Raw genomic sequence first — 5,999 nt, 5'->3', positions numbered from 1 at the left:
TGTGGTCTGACTTGCTTATTACCTGTTCCTCTCATTTAACAGCTGGGAAAGTAAAATGGTATGTTGTTTCCATTTTTCTGTTCATCTTGATAGCAGTTTTGAGTTAGCAGCATTCAATTATTTCTCTTTTCAAGAGCCCTGTCGCCACCATCTATTGCTTTAAATGTGTGTGTTTTATTTCTCACTGCACTTGCTCAGAATCTTCTTATTCAGCTGTGCAGTAATTCTCAGTAATTCATGGTGTTCATTCAAAAGGTGTTAGAGTCTTACAACACAGTTTAAATATGGATTTGCTAAAACAATTTCTTTCTCTCTGCCAGCACACCCTTTTTTTACACTGAGCCATTCATGGGCAGTGCAGTGACCAAGGCTTGATGTGGAACTACAGTAGAGAACAGTAACTGAAATGGCATCTGAATCACTTGCAGCTTGCCAAGTATTCAATTCTGAGTAGTGAATGCTGCCTTGGAAAGACTGCTCTTCAGTTTAGTGCAATAAGACAATTAGGCTGAGCTCTTGGAGGTTGATGGCAGATTTTTCACATCAGTGGAGTAAATCACAACTACTTTAGCCAGTTTACCTGGATGTAATCTGATGACCATTTGAGCCCATAGCAGCTGCACTTTCCCTATCTATTCATGCTAACTTATGACAGTATTAACTTGGACTGCGTTTGTTGGTTATTTGTGTTTTGAGTATCAATCAAATCTACTCAGTTGTGACAGTTGGATACCAGCTCCTGACCATTGCTTAGTGTAATATATTTTGTTAACAGACAATTCAGTCCATTGCATCCCTGGTGGGGGGAAATGTGGCTGCTATGTGCTTAGATGGTAGTTTCACTAGGCCTTCTTTGAGGACTCTTCTTTACCACCTCACTAAGTACCAATGATGCTGCATTTAGGTGAATACAGTCCAGATTTCTGCAGGTCTCTGATTAATAATAATTATTATTATTTATACCCCACCCATCTGGCTGGGTTCTTCCAGCCAGTTAATGTTCTATCTGCATGGTGCTACAACATTCAACAACAATGTCATGCAGAGTTCAATGAAGGTATATTATTGCAGCTGGATTTGGAGTGCAGGTTAGCAGTGGTAGTGCAGTTTGGGGTTCATCCAGCCAGTGTTGCCAGCCAATCTCTGGTCAATTAGGGCAGAGGCAGGGGACCTGTGGCCCTCAGACATTGGTGAACCAACTCCCATTGGTCCTAGCCAACATGGTTAATGGTTAGAACTGATGTGAGTTGCAGTCCAGTAATGTCAGGAGCAGAATAGGTTCCCCACCTCTGGTTTAGGATATCTGAAAAAGGAAGTAAAACTAGATTCTTAAGTTGTATCTACATTTTAAATAGCATTGGAAGAACAGCAACGATGAAAGCCCTTTATTTTTGAAGTGCTGTATCAGTCATCATAGTGCTGTATATGTGCAGTCATCAAAACTAAGGAAAAATGAATTTGCAGTGATTATCCAGTGATGGGCAGCAGTGAAACTTAATTTTTCATGTAGTTGAATTGTAATTACAAAACTACAAGAAGTAGTACAGATGACAAAGCTAATTACTTGCAGTTTAACTGCTAACACTAAAAATTATTTCATCTAGTTGAGGGGAGAAGGCGTATTTGAAATCATCATCTTGTTGAAAACTCAAAGAAACACCAGGATGATTACTAAGAAGAAAATGGGTGTGCCTACAATTCTTTGCAAAGCATTCAGCAACCTTGTGCATTCCTCTAGAATCCAGATTGCTGCAAGGCGCATGATTAATGTGTAGCACTTCTAAGGGGGCTGGTTTTACTCTGAAAATTGTAGCAGTTCAACCAGGCTTAGGCAGAGAGTGGTTGTACCACAAGGGTGGGAAGAACTGTGTGGAATCGGCTGTGTACGAGCCTAGTTTGACTACACGTAAGTGCTAGTATTCAATACTACTTTTAAAAGATGTTGGTGCCCAATAGTATGTTTGTCCACCCAGACTCAGGCTCATTTGGACTGATGTTAAAATTGGTCAGAAATTCTGTCACAGTTTTGACCCTTTGGGGATTAATAGAGCCCACGATAAAGTCAAAAGGGAAATGAGGCTGCTTGTACTCGAGCTGGCCCTCTTGTCTGAGGAGCCAAAGCAAAAGGTCAATTACAACTGCAAAGAAAAATTAACATTAAGACAATATAAAAAGAATGGCAGGACCAAACTCAAAATTGCAGAGGAAATGAACTGGCAGTTAAGATCACAATGACAAAGCAGATGTCGAAAACCTGAAAACCCACAGGCCCGAAACAAACTGTAAAAGTACCTAGGTAAAAGTACCTAGAGGGCAGAAGATGCTAAATATCTGCCCAGCAACAACAAAAAGTGCCTGATGACAAAAAAATTCCGCCTAACAAGAAGTCCAAAAAACCCTATCAAGCTAACTGCTACCAAAATTGCCAAACTCCCAAAGTACCAAAAGGAGGAAAGGGGGGAGCAAAAAGCCTTAAACAAACAAACAAACAAACAAACAAACAAACAAACAAACAAACCTCTAAATGGCCAATTACACTCCCCAAAATATCCTACCCAAAACAGCTCCCCAGCCCAATTTGCTAAAAAGGCTGCAGGCACACTGGTGCCTTATAACTTTGCACCTGAGACAAAGTGTGAAGGCACCCGGGGTCAGCTCGTCCATGAGGCACGGTAAGGCTGTGGCCTCAAGAAAGCAGGCTCCCAGGGGTGGCATTGCTGCTGCCGCATGCCACCAACTGCTGATCACTGCTGTGCACCCCTGCTTTTCCACTGCCAGGTGCTGCTCCTCCACTGCATTGCTTCCTCGACGCATGAAGGTTGCTTGGGGAAGCCCTGGTGTGCTGGCGTCAAGGGCACATAGCCATGGGTGGGTGGGTGTGTGGCTGTAGCAGTGGAGGAGCAGAGCATCAGGCAGCAGCAAATGCTTGGTAGAGGACTTGCCGATCAGAAGGTCGGCGGTTTGAATCCCCACGACGGGGTGAGCTCCTGTTGCTCGGTCCCTGCTCCTGCCAACCTAGCAGTTCAAAAGCACATCAAAGTGCAAGTAGATAAATAGATACCGCTCCGGCGGGAAGGTAAACAGCATTTCCGTGTGCTGCTCTGGTTCGTCAGAAGCGGCTTAGTCATGCTGGCCACATGACCCGGAAGCTGTATGCCAGCTCCCTCGGCCAGTAAAGCGAGATGAGCGCTGCAACCCCAGAGTTGGTCACGACTGGACCTAATGGTCAGGGGTTGCTTTACCTTTAGTGGCCGCCAGGCGGTGACGGGCTGGAGGGCAGCTCCAGTGCCTTTGTCTCTAGCAGCAGAATGTCTTGGGCCACCCCTGAAGGTACCCTCCGGTAATTGCCTCCAAAGCTGGACTGTGGCTGAGGGAAATAACTCTCCAGCAACAGAAGTGGGGTGGGCAGTAAAATTGAAGCACAGGCTAAATGCACTAGCCTCAAAAGGAGATAAATGTGTTTATTAGCATTTTTAAAAGGGTTTGCAAAGTGGCTGCAAAGCTTCCACAACTTACAATACCGTACTGTAGAGGAGAAGATGAAATGCATGAGAATACAGCCAACAAGCCGTGATTTTGTTGAGAGACTTCACTCATGGGAAAAACAATTTCCTGCATTCTAATTACTACGACACCTTTGTATGAAACAGGTATAATGTGTCAGATGACAGCAGAGGGTGCTGGCTCAAATAGTGTCATAAAGCAAGTCACATATTTTTTTGGGGGTAACTTTTACCTTGTATTTTAACAGTTTTTCATTCCAACACAGCCTACACCCAAAGGTTTAGCAACCCTTCAGGATAGATTTGCAATGCTGTTAGTATATGACTCATTTTGTTGCACATAATATTTACAAATAATTCATAAAACAGAAAGGTGGTACAGAAACATACTGTTGCCAGATGAGGTGCTTCCGTTTGGTGTGTCTGCAAGCTAGTCAATGCCTTATTTCAAGATACTCCATTCCAGTCTCTCTGTCATTTCACACCCCAGCTTCACACTGTTGCAAAGCCATTCTTGCAGGCTTAACATCTGGGGGCCTAATGCTGAAAAAGGATACCTTAATGAGTATGGTTATCATTGCAACTTAACACCAACATTATCTGCAAAAGATTTTTTAAAAATCAAAGTACTGCTTTTGAAGTGAAAGTGCAACTGGTGCAGAATGATATGGCCAGAATAACAGCTGACTCTTTATCAGAGTGTGTTATCCTGCTATTATTTGATATCTGTTGGTTCTTGGTTTGTTCCATAGTCCAAATCAAAGTGCTACTTGTCAGTTTTTAAGCCCTAAACCAGGGGTGGCTAACCTGGACTGTAGCTTAGTGGTGATATGTTACTGTATGCTCAGATAATCTGTGCTGGTTGAGTCACCTCTGCCCAACCACAGGCTAGCCACTGTGCCCTAAATGGTTTGGGACTAGGGTATTTATTAAATGGCTGTCTGCTTCTACATCACCCTGCCTCACTGTAGATACCTATAGAACTGTCCTGCTTCACATCTCAACACTGTCAGGAGTGCAGTTGTTAGGAATGCAGGACAAGGCGTTACTGGTTTTAGCCCCCAAGCTGTGGAAGTCCCTCCCTAAGGGAGCTAATCTCATCCTTCCTTGAGGGTTTTGCTCCTGTTTTCTGCTGGTCTTTTGACATTTGTTGTATTTTATTTTCTTGAGGGATTTTCATCAACATTTTAACTGCCTCTTTTGTATGCCACTTTTAGGTAGTATAACAGCTTTATTATTTTATTTATTTATTTCATAAAATTCACACACCGCTTGATTGTTATCCTATGCCAGAGGTCAGCAATCTAAGGCCCATGGGCCACGAGTGGCCCATGGGGGTCGTTTAACCAACTCACGAGCTGCCCCCAAACCAAGCTGCCTGCTGGGCCTGCTGTGCTAAACCGACGCAGTGTGGCACGGGGACTCGCTTCCGCAGCACCGGAAATCGTGTCTGCGCAGATGTTGGAAATTGCAGACGCATGCCTGATCCGGCCCATGGAGGGATCTCCGCTGGAGTGAACCGGCCCAGGCAAGGTAAACCTTGCTGACCCCTGTCCTATGCCTTTTTAAATGTGTTTGTGGGAGGGATTATTGTCTTGTTGTTTTTATTATGTATTTTGTGTTTTTAATCTTGTATTTTTATGCTGTGAACTGCCCTGAGGTCTACGAATGAAGGGCTGTATGCAAATTTAATAAATAGAAGAAGAAGCTCAAAGCAGCTTACAAAAGCAACCAAGTAAAAGCAGTAAAAAACAAACATAAAAATACCGTTTAAAACGTTCAAAATATGAAAGAAGAAATAAACTGAGAACATATTAAAACACTCATTCACATTCTACACGCCTGCCTGATGTCATTTAATATAAATAAGTAAATAAATACAAATGTAACCTACTGTAGCTGTTAACTCAAGGCTTCAATAGATTTATGAGCAGCAGTGCATTTTCTCTGTGACTGAAAGCTTTTTTCGCTTACCAAGGCTACTGATTCCTGCTTTGCACGCACACAAGCCATTAGGTTCCTCTGTCAATACATATGAACCCTTGCACTGGCCAGCTGTGGAGATTAGCATTCTGAACAGAGTTGCCTGGCAGTGGTTGGTGCTATAATTTCATGCGTCTTTAAAAAAATAAAAATTAGCGGTTGAATGATTTTATTTGTAGCATAGCAACATTTCTCTCCATTTCCAACATGTTCATCATACACAGGCACTCAAAGTCCATATTTGGCACATCACATTATTTAGGGAAGATGCTATTTGGTCATTTATTTAGAAGAAAACTTAAATCCTATGCCTTCCATCCCAAACAGGATGGAATAATGTATATAACCTGCTTTCTCCCTCCAAATACAGTGGTACCTCGGGTTAAGTACTTAATTCGTTCTGGAGGTCTGTTCTTAACCTGAAACTGTTCTTAACCTGAAGCACCACTTTAGCTAATGGGGCCCCCCGCTGCTGCCGCGCGATTTCTGTTCTCATCCTGAAGCAAAGTTCTT

The sequence above is a fragment of the Podarcis bocagei genome (assembly GCF_964188305.1).
Source record: "Podarcis bocagei genome assembly, chromosome: 4".
Taxonomy (NCBI): Eukaryota; Metazoa; Chordata; class Lepidosauria; order Squamata; family Lacertidae; genus Podarcis; species Podarcis bocagei.
The sequence above is the reverse complement of the archived record's forward strand: the minus strand, read 5'-3'. Positions refer to the sequence as shown.